The following is a 19,647-nucleotide window of genomic DNA, read 5'->3' on the forward strand; positions in this document are numbered from 1 at the left end:
TTTTTATGCATTATGGAAAAAAAATGTAAAATCTTAGTGTCAAACCTGGCTTAATATTTATGTAGACTTCAGAATTTACAAAGTATTTTTACATATAATATCTCTATTTGGCTGCAAGTTAACCTAAATTGCAGATAAAGACCTTAAAATTCATTTACAATAGCCAAGACACGAAAACAACTTTAATGTCCATCAATGGATGAATGAATAATAAAATTATGGTATAATATGGTTCAGCCATAAAAAAATAAAATAAAATATTGCCATTTGTGACATGAATGGACCTTGAGGGATGATGCTAAATGAAGTAACACAGATGAAGACAAATACCACATGCTCTCATATGTCGAAAACAAAACAAAAATCCCAACAAACAACAACGAAAACACCTCACGGATGTAGAAAACAGACTGATGGTTACCTGAGGTCAGGGATGGGGTGCTGGGTGAAATGATTGAAGGGGTTCAAAAGGTACAAATTTTCAGTTATAAAATGAATAAGGCGTGGGATGTAATGTATATCATGGTGCTTGTATACTATATTTCAAATTTGAAAGTAGCAAAAGAATGGATCTGGAAAGTTTTCATCATGAAAAAAAAATTTGTAACTACGTATGGCGACAGATGTTAACTGAACTTACTGCAGTCATCATTTTGCAATATATACAAATAGCGAATCATTATGCTGTATACCTGAAACTAATATAATGATAGGTTAATTATACCTAAAAATGACCTTGAACCTCTGGCTAAGTGATTTACCCAGCTCTCATAGGGCAGTACAGTCATTTTAACTTGTATTTTCTCATCCTAGAACTTATACTCTTTGTATTACCTGATAATGTACTTTCAAATAAATTCCTGTTAGAGTAGTTCAATTGTATCAAAATTATAAATGTTAAATTCATTTAATTCCTCTCACTTTCATTGCCTTTCCTTTCAGTTATTTATATTTAAGGCTTCTATATCCTGAGATTAATGACATTTTATTTAGCAAACACTTTGCAAATGCTTACCTTAAATTTAAAGAGAAAAAAAAACTTTTCAGTGAAACACTTCGAAATTTATAAGAACACTTTTTAAATTACCCACAGGTCTTAATTTTTTATTCTAAATAAAAGTTTTCTAGGGTGTAAAACCCATGTTTTATTCTTAGCTTTACCATGAGTCATTCTCTGTCCTTGGACAACTCACTTAACACATTGTAACCTAGTAAGATTTTCCTTTTTCAAAATCTAGACTTTGTTTGGAAAGAGAAAACTTTACTTTTCCTCACTGTGCTTTTTCTCTGTTTTCTAAAAGTACTTGAGATCCTGGGGTCCTGCTATGACTTCTTCAAGCATAATTTGTAACAGAAATAAGATTGAAAGGTTTTTAAACTTTGTGATGATTTCTTCAAAAGGAGTCTTTAAAGTTGAAGTATGGCTATTGTATCATTTTCTTTTCTATTGCCTTGTTTGGGTCATCCTACAATAAGTTACAGGCAAACCATCCACTGCCCAGGCTCCCTTGTAACACTGGCTTACAGTGCAACGAAAAGAACTTAATTATCAATATTTTAACCTGATTTTTACTTCGTAAGTAGAAATTGGTTTAAATTTTGGTTTGCCTTTTAAGATCATTTAATAATTTAGAATCCTCTATGGCTGTTTTCTTACTCATGTTCCGTGTCCTTTATGACTAACCAGCCACCCCCCGCCCCACTTTTCCCCCTCATAGCTTTAGGAATATCTCAGAAAATTAGGCACTCACAGCAGTGAAAACTAAGATCACAAAGGTTAAATTTGATTTTCCTAGGGCTTCTTTTTTGCTTCCACGTGAACTTTGCAACATAGCTATCATTAATTTTTATTCATTATTGATTTTAATCGGTATTTTGGTTTTGATACAAATTTTTCATATTTTTGAGTATCCAGTAAGATATAAGTCTGTTGGAATATAAAAAAGATCCATTAATAAGTTGGGTAGATTAAACCTCAGATGGTTGTAGGTTAAAATAGATTTAAAAGTGAAAGTTTTGATTTTATTTGTGTATAAGTCAATGTTTTAGATGATTTTTTCCGAATGACATCTATATGCTAGGTATACTTTGAATGATATAAATATTCTGGAACACCAATTCTTGCTTTTGAGATCCTAATGAAGAAATATTACATTTACATGAAATATCAGTGGGAGTTGAAAGCAATATTCATGAAAGAGCTGTCACAAAATAGTATGCGATTAACTGTCAAATGAGTGATATAGGTGATAAAACATCACTCTATGAACTGGGAAGCAGAGAAAGCCTAGGTAGAAGAACTGGGATGAACTAGATCTTGAAAGATCAGGAGAATATTTGTTACCAAGCAAGAAATAGAAAAACTAAACATGCATGTGAAATAACCTGAATAAAGGCAGGGAAGTGGCAAGGAACAGACCAGTTTAAGAGGAAATACTTCTTAGAGAGAAGAGAAAATAAGGTTGAGCAAGTATGACTAATCAGGGAAATATAACAGAGATTAGAAATCAAGAGCCAAAAAATGATCTATGGCAGAGGAGTTGAATGATGAAAATACAATTTATAGAGGAAAGACAATTTCAAAGCCATACAAAAGAGATTCATGAAGAGCAATTCAGATGAGAAATGATAATAAGGACTCAAGGAAAGATAGGTCTATACTAGTGGCAAGTAATTTATGTAAATACCAAATTTACTCCCTTAAAAATTATTTGTTTTTGTCATCATGGTAGGTAGCTTATAAAATGGCCCTCAATAGCTTCTCTCTCCTAAATCTGTTTAATCATTGAGTGTGGGCTAGACTTAATGACTCTCTTTGAATGAGTAGACTATAACCAAAGGAATGGGATGTCACTTTCAAGATTAGGTTACAAAGAGATTGTGGTTCCCATTTATCTTTGTTTCTCTCTCTCTCTCTCTCTCTCTCTCTCTCTCTCTCTCTCTCTCTCTCTCACTCTCTCTCTCTCTCTCCCTCTCTCTCCCTCTCTCTCCTCTCTCTCTTCTCTCTCTCTTCTCTCTCTCTGATTTGCTCAGAGGAAAGCCAGCTGTCATGTTGTGGAAAAGCCTATGTGACAAGGAACTGATGACCTTGGCCAACAACTAACAAAAACCTCAGTCAGTAGTAAGTGAGCCTAGAGGACTAACCTCCTTCAGTCCAACCTTGAAATAACTGAAACTCCAGCCAACACCTTGATTATAGCCTTGTGAGAAACCCTGAGCCAGAGGAACCCAGTGAAGCTATCTGAGATTCTTGACCCATAGAAACTGTGAGCTAATAAATATTTGTTGTTTTAAGCCACCAAGTTTTGGGATAAATTGTTAACACCGTAACAGTTTACTGATAAATCACTACAGAATTAAATATTCTTCTATCTCTACTAGTATAGCTGACTGAATACAATGAAAGATTCTCTCACTATAATACAACAAAATTCAAGCTAAACTATACTTTTTAATGTATTACTTGAATCACTAGAATCACAGAAAATAAGAGACATTTCCATGGATAAAATAAACTGAAACCTGTGAATGGAAATTTTATCCTAGAATATATACTGACCTTTTCTGAAAACAGAAGACCAAGACTAGATTTTACTGCAAGACTGGAAATCAGAAAAAAACTTAAATGGACCTAAAGATTCTAGGTCAATAGCACTGCTGAAAAGTATGCCCAATTCAGGCCGTTTGGACAATTTCTCCAAAATTTAGATTAAAAAATATGAACTCACAAGTAAAATAAAACCAATAACATACAAAAACAAACAAGCAACCGTAAGTTATATATAGATCTCCAAGGACTTTAGTGATTGAAAGTATCAGATAAAGTGCAAAGTTAAATGTTTATAGAATTTGTGAAGAAACAAAAAATAGAATATAAAATGATCAAAAAATAAGTAATCATTAAAAATAATCAGTTATTCTTGAGAATGAAAAAAAAAACTTTAAAATGTAATCAATGACATTAAAAAGTAAAAAAAGTTCAAAATCACAGAGATTATACAATGAACAAAACAAAGCTCTTTTTCTCTTTCCATACTTAATCCCTGGGACGAATAACTTTACACTGTGTATGTTGATTCTTCATCCTTAAAGATGAAGACTTCAGTTCACTCGGTATATACTTTTTCTTTTCTCTTTGCTCCATGGCTATATTTCTGCTACTCATGCTTTTCTTTTTTGGTCTCCTGATTAAGTTAAAAGATTCCTTTAATATAGCAACCCTTTATCATCTGTCAACGTAAGACAGTGTTGTCACTATGTAAATTGAGGGATTTAGCGACCTTAGACATTCTTTTATTTTTCCTTGTGCTATCTAATTCTCAATTATCGCTAACCATATCTTTTTATTTTTCTGTCAAGGGTATTATTATTTACCTTCTGTTCCATTACTACATATCAGTCTTCCTCTCTATGCTTATAAGTGGCATCTAAAAATGGAAACAATAGCTAACATACATAAAATCAAAATTACGTAAATATTTTCACAAAACAGAAGTGAATTTGAACTTTTTAAAAGGAGTTAGTGTGCTCCTCCTTCACAAAACATGTACTACCCAAAAAGAAACATGGGAAACAGAAATGAGTGGAGGTAGGGAGAGGGACAGAGGGAGGGCATATATTGTATTTGATAATTACTGTTTCATTTATTTGAATAATTTTTTGTTTTTAACATTTGAATATTTCTATGTTGGGAGAAACCTTTTAATCATTATTAACCAGATAGTAGTAGTGATCTAGTAGTTGTTGAATGTTCAAATGAAAACTTGACCACAATTAGTCTTAGTATCATTATTTCAATTGAATGATTCACATTGTAGATACTGCATACATTGAATTTAATTGATTTTTAAAATATTATCAGGAAGAGTTTACTTTGAGTCAACATTAATACAAAGTGTTGTTATAGACATAGAGAGACAGGAAACAGTAGCAGATGCACTAAAATGTCTATATAAATAAATCTAGAAGTCATTGAAATGAGTATAAAATAAAAATTCTGAATGATAAGAAAACACCATTCCATAGTTTAATTAATAACATTTTTCCTAGTGGTTATGATAGTAGCATGTCATCTAATTGATAACTTTTTAAAGGCAATGAAATATGAATTTAAAATGTGCATAACTATAATATGCTTTTACCTTCTCAGTAATATCTTTGAGCTTCCTTATTTTAGTATTTGTTATAGGGAATCACTTTTTTCTTGATTTTTATTTTTTTACAGAATCCTGTAATAGCCTGATTGAATTTGCTTTACAAGCCTCTCTGATGTAAACAGCAGCTGTTTCACCCCACCCACCCCCATATCTATCGCCCCTTTCAAGAGTGACAGAAGTTTTGGCTGGATACATTTCCAATCTCTCTTGCAGCTATGACAACATGACTAGGTTTTGCCCATGTGATACAAACAGAAGTGATTTATTTGATTTCTGGTTTGTGCATCTAGAATAAAAGGAATTTCTTCCATCGCTTTCCTTGTTACTTTCATCTTTCTCTCTTGAGCCTGGAGTGTGGATATGGTAGGAGCCATCTTTGACAATGAACCCAAGGACAAAAAAACAAAGATTGCAAAATAAGATTTAAAAAAGAAAAAAGAAAGCCCTAACACCACCGACCCATCCTACTAGCATTGGATCATCTACTTATTGACATATGAAGGAAAAAGTTTATTTTGTTTAGGACAATGTGTTTAAAGAGACAATAAGATTGCTGTGTTAGCATGAGTTTAGTTTCACAAAAGTTTGGAGGATTAACCTTAAAGAACAGAAGAGAGATACCAAAGTCTAACTTCATCGTTTTGATCATTTTTCCTAGAGATAGTTATTGAGGATTAATCTAAAAATTACACTATCTGGTAAATATTATTGAGCTCTAATTTTGGATGTTAGGAAAAATGTATAAAAATAATTATTTATGTCTGTGAGTATATGACCCAAGAATTATAGGGCATGACAGAAACAAAAAGGCACCTGTATTAAAGTAAATGCTAGATACTGTAAGAGATGTACCCTGAAAGCTCGGAAATTTCTTGTTCCTGTCAAAATATAATGTGTGCCAGTTGAGTAAGAGCTATTCTCTTACAAGTCCTCCCAGCCCTTTCTATTCAGCAGAAGAAGGCGAAGAGGAGTTGAATCACATATGAGAAGTTCTAATGGAAAATCTGCTCATATACCTTGACTAGAACACAAAAAATATGGTGTTATCAGTCAGATTCCAACCAGATAAAAAGAAACTACTCTAAAGATCCAAAATAAATAATTGGTTATAAGAAATTTAATACAGGAAATTACTTAAGTGATAAAAGATCTGAGAAGCCAATCAAGGAACAAGAAGGCACCTCAAGGATTAGCAAAAGTAGTAAACCGAAACATCTCTGGTTGGAGTAGGCAGTGTTACCAGAACCCAGGTCATTACATACTGGAAGCTGAAATCATGGCGAGGCTGCCTGGTTGGGATCCAGAGCTATGCATGAATGTAGCCATCTGGTCTTTCTTTTCTCCCACCTGTAATATTCCTCCAGTATCTTATTTGCCAAATATAGCTTGAAGCCACTACTTGCAAGCCTGGGAAAGATAGGCTGCAGGGATCAGTGCTCTGCAATGCAGAGCTGATCAGGGAAAAGGAACAGGTCATAGATGGACACCTTAGCTCAAACTTACTACAAGGAGGCTATACGATATGGGTTGTTTGCCCAGAGCAGAATACTAATGATGAGCCAAGAAAAGCCAAATTAAAGGGAGAGGTTGAGGATTTCTAAAGTCAGTTGCTGAATACTTATTCAAAGGAACCAAATACTACTGATGGTTTCTATAAACTAACTTCTTAATATATGATTTAGTCTGCCAAAATCAAAAGAGTTTAACATATCCTGCATTTTAAATAGATTTGACAGATTTTTAGTGTATTTTTAATAAGTTTACTAATTTTGCAGAAAATACTGGGCCATAAAAAATAAAAGCCTCCATTTGAGTTGAATTGTTTATGTTATGATTCATTTTGTAGCGAGTGGAGTGAAATAAGTCTAGAAAAAATAATTTCTCTAATTAGCACATTTCAATGTCTTAAAATTTGAGTTCTCTACCTGAAGTTTCATTGGTTGTTTACTTTCAGCTAATAAAAAGTCTTCTGTTAATATTTGTTAGAGAACCTAAGGAAGAGAATTCATTCATTCTTTGCCTGGATGTTCATTGCTACAATTTTTTAAAGTATGCAAGTGGCCATACTCTTCCTTCCTCTGACTATTGCTTTCTCTGACTCTATTCTTGTTATCTACATAGACAACTTTTACATTTTTATTTCACATTTATTGGCATGAGTAATTGATCTGCAACAAGGAATTGTTTCTAGTTGAGAAGACCAGAGGGCTATTATAACTTACTAAATCAGTCACCTCAGAGAAGAGAATTTAAGTTTTAAAATTGTAAGGGATTAGACTAGAGGAAATTAATCAATCGCACAAATAATTTTTGTTCTAAAAGTTGAAATTTCTGTATTAGCAATATATACTAACATTCTGAATTTAGGGTGGGCAAATTAGAAGATCTATCTCCAAGGAAGAAATAGTGCTTAGGAAGTAATTTTTTACAAACGTCATTTTTCAATATCATGAACAAAGATATTTGTTTTAATTTGATTCCAAATCTTCAAAAGAATTACGGAATTACTCATCATTTTAGGAAACTGCCTTTTTTTCCCAGCTTGCTTCAGGTGGGCAAATAAACACTTTTTGAAAAGAATAATGCATCACTGTTCACATTCAGCCTATTTCACCAAATGCACTAAAAAATTCTAGCAAATAGCAATTCATTTTAACTCACATGGTCCCTGTGTCATTTGAACTAGAATATGCTACAATGAATTTAGTACTGCACTCCTGACTCCTTGATTTAAATAATAAATATTACATTCCTCACTATATAGCTATAGAATCTTGATCAAGGAAGGTCACACTAATGAAAATTCAAAACAGGAATGGTAGTGGTTATTTCAATAACCATGATGAAAAAGATTTCTGAGGCCATACCTGGCTCAGCAAGATGGAGTCTGGTGGTTAATACCGATGTCTCCCATGAGCATGGGAAGGGAAGAGATTTTCCATTCTTGATTAAATACCTGAGAGATCTGAATTTATGTTCTAAATGGAAAATAAACGTAAATTGAAACAGATTTTCAGTGGGTAGTATTCTATAGATAGTTTTCGAATTAGTGAAGAAGTATTTATTGAATGTGAAGACAACAGAGTTCTTTTTACCTTTCCAGTAGAGTATGATGGCCTTTTCTTCTCTTACTGTTCCACAAATGACTCACTTAAAGATGAACTCTAGGGGAGAAATTGTAATTTTCTAGCCATGAGGAGTGCTCTTCAGTCATAAGTGGGCAAGAGTCTGTAAGTCTGTCAATAGGGCAGGCCAATGAAGAATGTATTGGTTGCTCCCTTCTGTTCTTTTGTTTTCTGAGTTATGAGAAAGGGAGATCAACAGAAATTGACACTCGACTCAGAATTTTGTTTCACATTTTGTAAAGTCATTAAAAATATATGAAAAGGGAAATGGACATAATGAAAACATAGAAGTTAAAATTTTGACTGCTGGCAAAATGAGGTTTTAAAAACCCCCTAAAAGCTGGAATTATTTTAACCCTAGCTGTTTTAGTGTAAAGCTTATACTTTCCTATTTTAGTGTAGATGCCCTTAACAAGCATTTATTGAATAAATGTTAGCCACTAAGAATGATAGAACAATCACAAATTCTGTGTGTCTGCCGAGCCTATTTTTAATTTTATTATAGTGCTGAAAATATGGATATACAGTCAGTTGATAAACATCAATCAAAGATAGTTTCACAATATTCTAATTGAAAGCCTTTCATTCGTTGGTCAAATTATTTTCTCTTCTACAAGAATCAGTTTCACTAATAATAATAATGTTCCTGGAAAAATATTCCTTTATCTTTTTTTATTGTGATATAATTATACAATCAAATGAATGTACCATAATAGTTTGGTTCAATTACTTTAATAATTGGTTTCATCATAATTACTATCAAAACAAAGTATAGAACTTTTTTTATCACTCATAGGAAGTTTCCCAATCAATTCTATCCCTCCCATCCTACTTTCTTTGACAAGTCACCTTTTGATTTCATTACCTATAGTAAGTTTTGCTTTTTTGGTATTTCTTACAAATGTAAATATTCAACATATACACTTCCGTGTCTGGCAGTACAATGATTTTAAGACTCATCCATGTTTTTACATATATCACTATTCTTTTTTTTTTTATTGTTGAGTAGTAATCTATTCTATCATTATACCAGTGTATATTTATTCATTTTCTTGTGTGTTTCTTTCTAATTTTTGGCTATTATGAACAAGGTGACTATAATAATTTATATAGGAATATTTTTATTTTTATATTTTATATTTTTATTTCTCTTAGCTTATATTTAGGAATGAAATATATGGATGATAGGATTATAAAAAGTTCATATTATAAAAAGTTCATATTATAAAAAGTTCATATTATAAAAAGTTCAAAACAGTTCTCCAAAGTGGTAGTATCATTTTATATCCCATTATCTCTTGTAGTTTATCTGCCCCATTCTTTTTTTCACCTTTTTAACACAGTTTGATATTATACTTCATATGTCAGTTATTCTGTTCTTTTAATTCTTATTTTTACTTTTTTTCTCTTTGTGTCTGTTAGGAAATTATTATTGAGCTACTTTCACATTCATTGATATTATAATCTGCTTTGTTCAGTCTGCTTTGAATTCTGTCTTTATCATATTTTTCACATTTTTATTTAGATCTTTTTTATTATTATTGTTTTTGCTGAAATTTGCCAATTCTTCATGCTTGTTGTCCTCCATTTTCATTATATTCTTTAACTTTTTTAATAATAATTATTTTAAATCCTCTGTTTAATAATTCCAACACTTGAGCTATCTCTGGTCATTTTTATTAACTATTTCCTTTCTTGTCTGTTATTTATATATATTGGTTTTTTATTTGTCTTATAGTCTTTCATTGTTTGTCAGACATTTTATATAAAAGAGTAGAGGAAACTGAAGTAAATAATATTTATTATTAGAAAGGGGTACACTTTTTAATCAGACCACTAGAGTAGGAATTGAGTCAATATGATCTAGTTGGATTAAGTCTGGACTTGTTTCAACATTAGTTTAATTTTGTTTTCTACTATCTTCAAAAGTTTTAAAAATGCAATCAGGAATTTCCCTTTTGCTGGGCTTGGGATCATTGTACTGCCAAGATCCGGAGACCTGCCTATGCTTCCAAGCTGAGCCACCTGCCAACTTTTGGAACTGTGGAATATCTCTCCCTAGTTTACAACCTAGTTGCTAGGTTGTTAGATCTTTGGAGAGTTATTTGTCCTGCCCCATAATTTCTCTTTTTGATCTTAACCTAAAAGCCAAAAAGTGATATGCTCCATGATTTATGAACCTTTGAAAGATCTTTTAAGACCTGTTTGCCTTCTTCCAGCCTTTGTGGGCTGTGGCCCTGTACTTCATGAAGACATAGAATGCCTTGAAGAGGTTTCACTTCATCTTTGGTAACTGAAAACTAAATCGTAATGTGTGTGTGTGTGTGTGTGTGTGTGTGTGTGTGTGTGTGTGTGTGTGTTTCTTGCAACTCAGACATCTCCCATCTTCCTTCTCCTATCACTTCTCTTCTGAGGAAGACTCGTACTTGGAAGAGGCCCTGCACACCTCAATGAGGCTATCTCTTAGCTCCTATTCTTTGACACTGGTCTCCATGCTTTTAGTGATTATTCCCTACACTTGGTAAATACTCATAAGAAAGAATTGGCAGGTGGATGCAGGTTTTGTCTGTGGGTGGGGTTCCTGCAAATTCTAATCTGCCATGCCAGCCTACTTGTGACTTAACAATTCTTTAAATTTGTATCTAATTTCTACTTACTTCTCCCACTCCACTCCACTCCATCTCACTCTTATATTTTCTTCCTCAGCAGCCATGAGTCTCTTCTCTTATATAAAGAATTGGGCACTTTCTGGATTTTAGTTTAAGTTTCCTCAACTCCTTAATGAGTTATAAAAATATGATTTTTGCAGTTTAGCTGAACTTTTGTTTTTGTTATTGTTAGGGTAGAGTAACAGTCTCTTGTCAGTTTCTTATCTGATTGAAAAAGATACTCTATATAAGGATGATGATGATGATGATGATGATGTTGATGATGTTAAATTTGAAATGACTTCGTTATGCACGGAATCACTGATATAAGTGCAAATATCTATAACAGTAGACTCGAAAAATTACAACTTCTTATTCTCATTAGAAAATACTAATAGGAGATTAGATGTTTTTGTTCTCCTCTACATTTAGCAAACTGTATTTTATAGTACATCAGGTCCTTAAATAATATTTTATTTAACCTAGTTTCCTTACAACATGGATGAGAAAAAAAATTGATTCCCAGCTAGGGCACTTTCTATGTGGTTCGTATGTTCTCCCCACGTCTGTGTGGTTTTCTCCGGGTGCTCTAGTTTTCCCCACATCCGAAAGATGTACATGTGAGGTAAATTGTCATTCTAAATTGTCCTAGTCTGATTGAGTGTGTGGGTGTGTGTGAGTGCACCCTGTTATGGAAGGGTATCTTGTCCAGGGTGAGTTCCTGCCTTGAAGCCGGAACTGCTGGGAGAGGTGCTGGCCACCCACCACCCTGAACTGGAATAAGTATGTTACTTGTTTTTATTAGTTGTTTTTAAATGTATGTGTAGCTCGCATTTATTTCAATGTTTAGCATTAGAAACGTTACAGGTTTTTATTTGGAAATTTGATGATTTTTATGTTACCAGAAATATGTTGTAAGAACTTAACTCTTGTTTATTTCAATTAGTCTCACCTCTGATTGGATGATAGTGTAAATAAGACACTAATTGTCTCTAGCTCATTTCTCCAAAGGTTTTCCCCTGCCTTTTATTTCCAAGTTTTCTAACTTCCAAGAAACATTTTTGATAATTTAAGGACCACCTGTAATTTCACATATTGCTCTTATTTTACTTTACAAATTAAGTCTTCATAATCATGGCTAAAAAATTTTTTCAGATATTACATTATGTAATTATGCTATAAATCTTTTTATTTCCAAACTTCATATATATTTACATATTTAAGTCTTTCCCTATAAATCAGTGCCTTTATCTATTTAATTACCTTCACTATTACTTAAATACAATTCAGGTTGTTTATAAAAGATTTCTGGTGCATTTATCCAAACATACCCAAACATAGTTATATACATATATACATGTATGTTAATATATATGTGTATACACATACATATATATGCGTGTTAATACATGTATGTTATTATGCATACACACATTTTAACAGAATTTCTGTATCAACATAAAGCTTTTCATGTTACATTAATACAATGTAGACTCTGAAATAGAATAGACAGTTTTGTAACTTCTTTCTCCGTTCAATATCCATATACTCATATATATTGATAGCCCATTTTTCTTTTTGTGGTGAGAATTGTCATATTTATAACTTCGATAGATCATCATGGCAATTTGATTAGGCACCTTGCCCTGATTGAATTCTGCCTGGACAAGGATTAAGTAGCAATTTGACACACATTTGTTTTCCTTTGGTGAATATAAATCTCTCATTCTTGGAATGGAAATGGTGTCTTTTTTAATTTATTTTTTAAGCATTCGCTTGCAAAATCTTCAGAGTAATTCCCATTCCTAGAATCTCTTTTATTGGTTTTGTATTGATGAATTTTCTTGGTATAATGGAAAATAAAATTGCATAGAAGCAGTGATGAACAACTTCTTTTCTTTTTTTTCATATTACAAGTATATTTTAGTCTGATTGTCCAGTGTTAGATGGGACCCAGTGGACACTACTCCACAGCTGATTTACTCTTTCAGGTTAGCTAAGTACAGATGGAGTTTGAAATATTACATACCATTGCCAAACAAATTGGACAAAAATAAGTCATATGTGAAAGTCTTGATTAGATTAAACTCGAAACAGCATGGTGGGACTTTTCCAAGCTTTTGGAATTAACTGCTTCTTCAACAGATGCTTCTCTGACAATGATAATAACCTCTGACCCCTAAACTCTTGACCTGGACAAAAGAGTCCCGTTCTTTAGACCAGGAAGTTAGATATTCCTGCATAACACAAATATATACAAAAATACAAAACACAGACAAAAAAAAGTCAAAGGTCTGGCTTGAGAGCTGAGATCTGGCATGCAGCACTGGTACAACAGAGCCTGTAGTCCTCAATATCTGTTCTTGTGGCTAACTCTTTTCTGGCCTCTGGAAAAAACTTCTTTATGTCTTTAATCTGAAATCCCAAAATCATAGGACACGGCCTTCAAATGTGGTGAAATTTTGAGAATTATATCTGAATGAACATCGGAAATTGACATTGCTTTATAGTACAGGAAAGATTTGAGAGGCAGAAGTGCTTCATTGGCAGAAAAGACACATTAATTAACTTGTCAGATGCTTCCTTCCAGGTAGCATGACTGCAATAGATTTTGCAATATAATGAAGAATTGTTTCTCAGCAGTGATGAGAGTCCTTTATTTTGCTTATTTCTCTGTTCTAATTCATGATCCTGGAGGTACTAATGAAATAGAATGAAATTTACAACAGTCGCATGTGATGACTGAAGAATTTTTATAATAAGAAACCACTGATATTTACTCTGATACTTGATATAAGTAGATCTAGAGGTAATTTCAGTGAAGTATGACCAGTTTTTTACATTTGCAACAAGATAAACGTTGAATACAGGAATTGAGAATAGTTGTGGTTTTATCAAAAAGTAATGGCTTAATTAAATTTTCAAAAAATTAAACACAAACTTTAGACTTTAAGTAATGAATTTAAATTTTAATATTCATTAATTTTAATATATGTTTTATAATTTTATTAGTTGACAGAATATTTTACAGAAATAATTGTTTGGAAGGCATGAAAATAATTTTAATTTTAGAATTTGATAGCATTTGATAAAATGTATTCAAATTTTGTATACTTTTGAGAATTAATGGCATGATTTAGTTAAATCATTTCTATCAATAGAAAACATATTATGTTAATTCATAATCAGAATGTTAAAAAATTATCATTTCTGTTAAGATAAAATCAATAAAAATAATATAATAATTATCTAACTTAAAAATTATGTTTATTTGTATTTTATTTTATATTCACACATTACCAGCTAACCAAGGGAACACCAGATATATGCAGTAATAATTAAATTTAGTCATCTTTTGATATTTTTAAACTTTCAGTCATAAAAAACCATAGCTATATGCATGTTTTACAAGTTTTGTTATTATATAAAGGAATATTTGTCAAGGTAGAAGGATAAATGTAATATGTCTAATAATTTATTAGCACGATATAAAGTTTTTAAATTATTAATTATTTAGTGGTAAAATTTTAAATATTTAATTATAGTATATGAGCCTCATTTGGCCTCTGGTCCTGCTAATAAATGTTAGGGGTAGAACTGCCTCTAATTTCAAAACAATTTAAAATGGACCTGTTATTATGTATTAAAAGTCATCATTAAGTTTCTCAGATTTAATAACAGTATGTAATTAAGTATCTACATTTTATAGATATACTTATGGAATCACTTAACGATTGAAATGATATAATGTCAGAAGTTTGCATTAAAATGTGAACAAACAAATCATTGTAATTTTTCTTGTTTTTGTTATCTCTATGGAACTCTGTTTCAAAAGAAAAGATTGGGTATATGCTCCATCTGTAAATTCGAGCTTGGAAAAAATAAAAGTCTATTATTTTATTGACCAGTAATTTTATTTTCATCTTCACCTCAAACTATATTTTGAAAATCTTTAAAAAAAGTTCTGAAGGCATCGGAATTCAGGGGTTTAAACCATGTGTTTTAAAATGATCTGTGTTTCCATTTTACATTTTTACTAGTTTTTTGACAGTGAGTAAATTGTTAGCCATCCTAACTCCTCACTTTAGAAAGGACGGTAATACTGCTAATAATAATTTTATAGCATCATAGTGAAGATAAAACAAAATAATGTATTTTGCTTAACACAATGTTTTACATGGAACAAGCACTCAATCAGATGATAATTATGGTCTATGGCCATGCCACCTTCACTGTGCCCGATCTTGTCTGATCTCGGAAGCTAAGTAGGGTTGGGCTTGGTTAGTATTTGGATGGGAGACCACCTAGGAATATTGAGTGCTGTTAACTACCTAATAGCATTAGGCAGCATTAGTTTTGAATTATAAAAATATTGTTTAGCTATAAAAGTGGTTGTTTTCCTTAGTTTATGGAAATAAATTTTGTTTATAATGTTTATAAAGTTTTTTTTTTTTTTCCTGGGCACACAGTTAATTATAGTGTTAGTTAAAAGCACATCTTTATTTTTTTCTTACATAAATTCCTGAAAAGAAAGTGGGAATTTCTGGTTTGGAGATGGTGAAGTTCAGAAGCGGTGGAATTCTCTCACTTGATATTTGTGATTGAGAAGACATTGTTCTGTTGAACTGAGGTGGTTGGTAGCAGAAGAAGGGTGAAGATAGGTGGGAAAAGAAAGAAATAAGGAAGAAAGAAGAATAAGAAAAGAACTGAAGATATAAAGAACTAAAGAAATGCTGGTGCCTGTCACTTAAAAATGGCAGACAATAAGAGAAAATGTTCTAATTTTTAAAATAATATATAATGTCAATCATTTTTAGTATTAGAGATAGCAATATATAAGAGAGAAATATCTATTAATATATACATATATACATATACACGTATACACTATATATGTATATATATGAAAGCTGAGAGTCAAAGAGAATTAAAATACAGGTATAAAAATTAACAGAGGTGATTATGCTCTTTATCATCTGGAATCAAGGTGGCCAGAGATTGTCGACATTTATATTTGTAATCTACAGGCCAATTAATCAACATACCAATTGATAAGTCAGTAGTTCTTGTGATATTTCTGTAGTATGATATAATATTAATTGAAGAATAAAGTACTCCAAATACTCTCAGAAAAATTAGCTGCTCAGGTTGAGTGTTCACTGAGTGAGACTCCTGGACTCCCTACCTGTAACTAGTACTCCTCAGCTTGTGTTAGGGGCTCTAGAGATCTGAGATGGCTAAAATAATATTCAAATGGCTTCAGGATAGTCTAGGTATTTAATATAATGTGGGCTGCAAACTCTTGGACTTTCTGACTTAAAACCTTGGAGTTAATTTTAATACCATTCTCTCAATCTCACATCCTAATGCATATAAGATCCTTGCATCATATCTATTTATCCTCTGCAATTACCCAAGAAAAGAGTAACCTATTTATACTTATGTTGATGGTCTTTTCTAGTCCCAAATTCCATGTATCATAGGAGATGCAGGAAATGCTATGGAGGCAGGAAAGCAAAGCAGTATGTGTTACTGTGAAGACCAAATGCCCATGAGAGAGGGTAAATTCCTGCTGTCAGATTCTGTTTTATATCCTCTGAGGGTGAAGGTACTAGAGACAGGGTTGAAATCTTGTTTAAAGTTAACAGCAGGTTCTCAAGTTAACAAGTAGGAGAGGATGAGTCTTAAGTAAGTAATAAGTAGCTCTTCCCTCTGGGAGCAGGAGCTGCAAAGAGGCAATTCCCACACAATTTATAGGGAGAAATATATCAGGGGAGCTAAAGAATTACTCTTGAGACCCATTACATTTGAACATGACAGCATCTGTTTCGGTGATCTAGAGCTTATGTGCTATGCATGTATTTTTCCTTTGGATTATCATTGGCTATGTGTATTGCAAATGCAAGTTCATCTCGATGCTACAGGAAAAGGTAAAAGAAAACCTTTGGTAAATGTTCTTTTATTAAAAGGGTGATTTGTTCTTAGACAGTTGGAAGAAGTAAGCCAGATAGGCATGGGAGCAGAGAAAATCAATGATAAGAGGTTTGTGAATGCAAGTTTGTAACTTAAAATAAAAACTGGAAAAGAAAACAATAATAGCAACAAAATTCACATATGGAAAATCTACCCAGTTAACAAGATATTCTCATTGGAGTGTGGGGGTACTACTTAAAGAAACCGTGTCCTGTTCTCGTTTATACACAGGAGAATCACAGGCTCTACCAAATGCAAAAAATCTTCTTAATACCCTGGAAGGAAAAGTCTTAACATGACAACCTTCCTGGACTGGGTTCAGAGGCAGCTGCAGGTAGACTCGATATGAGTGCAAAGGAGGCTTGTCATTTCACAACGAGCACGGGGAAAACCAGAATGAGTAGGACACGGCTGCATCAGTTCTTCTTTGCACCAGTTCTCTGTTTCCCAGAGGGTACATGAAAAACCTAGTTAGATACTACTTGAATTCTAGCTCAGAGAATTTTTCCTGTTTCACCTTCCTTACATAAACTTTAAATTTTCTAGTTCATCAAATCATGTTTTATCAATTCTTGATTCATCAATTCCCAACCCACTTTGATTAAAATCTCGGTTTCCGCCATTTGACTTTATTCAGTTACCTTTCATCAGATAGTAGACTATATGCCTATGTAAGGGGCTGCTTCTGATAACTGTTCTTTGGTTCTCTAGCTGCCAGCATGGGCACAAAGTCCTGATTATGGGCAGAGTCCTGCTCCCTGGATCACTGCTGGCTTGATCCATAGTTCCACTTAGCTTGCTGTTGTTATCTGATTCAAGGTGAATGAAATAAACACAGAAACTTACCATAAGTAAGTGCTATTGTAGAGGTACAAACTAAGTGCTGTGGGGATCCAGTGGATGGAGCAGACAACTAGGTTTATTTTTATTAAGGCCTCTGGAAAATATCACACTACATCCAGTGGGCAAGATGGGGCAAGGAGAAGTGGGTGAAAGGAGTTAAATACTTTTTTTTTTTTTTTTTAAATCTATTTGGACAGCTATCTCCCAAATAACGAATAATGTGGACCAATGAAATAAATGATGGAGTCAAACCCTGAATCACAGCACTTAATAACAAGCAGATAAATAAAACAAATGGTGACATTGACAAAGACTAATACTTAGGAAAACAACAGCAGCAGCAACTACCATTCATTTGATAGTTAAACTGTATTGGAGCTTTGCATATATTATCTCAATAATCTGTGACCATGACTGTTTTTTTTTTTATTTTGTAGATTCAGGTAGGGGAGGTAACTTACTCAGATTTGCACAGCTAGTACAAAAGAGCTAAGATTTTAACCCAAATTAGTTCACACAGAAGATCCTTTTCTGTGTTAACATATTTCATTCTCACAACAACCCAGTGAGTTAGATTCTGTCATTATCTTCCTTTTATAACAAGAAAATTGAGGCAACTCTAACTCCAGAGTTTGGCTCACCATGAGAAGAATATACTCTTAGTCATCAGTATAAATGTTTGGTCCAATCTAACAGTAAAAGCTTGGTTAGAATAGGAATTAAGATTTGAAAAAACACTTTTGATTTATTATTTTATAGATCAGAAAAGAGAAGACCTGCATGGTAGCTCTATTTTATCATTTATTAGCTCTATGCCCTTGGGCATATATGTTAAACTCTCTGTACCTGTTTCATTATCTATAAAGTGTGAACAATAATACCAGCTTCCAAAACTCATAAAGCTTTGGAAGGAGAAAACGTGACCAGGTATGTGAAATTTATTTGAAACTATGAGTGTTATGCAAATCAATGCTTTTGTTTTTGTTATTATTTGAAAAAAGCAACACAGAAAAATACTCAATAATCTGAAAACGGTACAATGAAAAGGGTTTTTATACTTATATAAATTAAAATAATTCAGACACATAATTTTAGAGATTCAAGGAAACAGATATTTGCTTTTGCAATGAAAATGAAGATTAAACACACTTACAAGCCAAACCTAATAAGATAACATATGGGCCTGAAGTATAGCTATCTCCTTAAACTTCTTAGTTGAAGAAAAGAAAGAAAACAAAGCATATAAACAAGACAATCTGTGGATAGTCAAAACACAAAAGAACTAAATAAGTACACATATACATATTTTAAAGTATGTTTTTATTTCTCTGAAATAAGTATAAACCTATTCATTTATAGAATTGCAAACTCTCTTACTAATGCTATTATCTAGGCACAAAGAAAACCTAGAATCAATAAAGTTTTATTTTCTTCAGAATCAAAAAAGAAGAATAAAAGATGTTAATTGAAAACTGATTTACTTCCAAAGGCAGAATTTTAAAATATATATATTTTAAATTTATATATATACATTCTCTCTTTTAAAATATGGAGTCTTTCCCATAGATTTAATTATTATACTCTAAAGTCGCTGAAAAAAAACAAACACTGGCTTTTCTTTTTTCTTTTTCTTTTATCTTTGTATACGCCATGGAGAATGTCCATGGCTTAATTCTTAGAATTTACTTGAGATAACTTCCTGGATGTTTTTGTCTTGAGAAACTTTTGCAATTAGGCCTTTCACTCCTATAGAGTAAAGAAATGTCCAAAATTAGATAGCAAAGAGAAGGTCTGTTGTATTCATAACTAATACTAAGGAATGAGAAATCTGTGTAAAATTGATTACCTCTGTCATCTTTTGAAGTTGTGACTATATAAGTCAATTCTAGAGAAATCTCTTTC

General features: G+C 32.4%; 1 pseudogene; it reads left to right on the forward strand.

Moving 5' to 3' along the window:
- Positions 1-15,139: 15,139 nt before the first annotated feature.
- Positions 15,140-15,258, forward strand: LOC118601795 (annotated as a pseudogene).
- The last annotated feature ends 4,389 nt before the right edge of the window (positions 15,259-19,647 follow it).

Source organism: Rousettus aegyptiacus, unplaced genomic scaffold (assembly GCF_014176215.1).
Source record: "Rousettus aegyptiacus isolate mRouAeg1 unplaced genomic scaffold, mRouAeg1.p scaffold_m13_p_4, whole genome shotgun sequence".
Taxonomy (NCBI): Eukaryota; Metazoa; Chordata; class Mammalia; order Chiroptera; family Pteropodidae; genus Rousettus; species Rousettus aegyptiacus.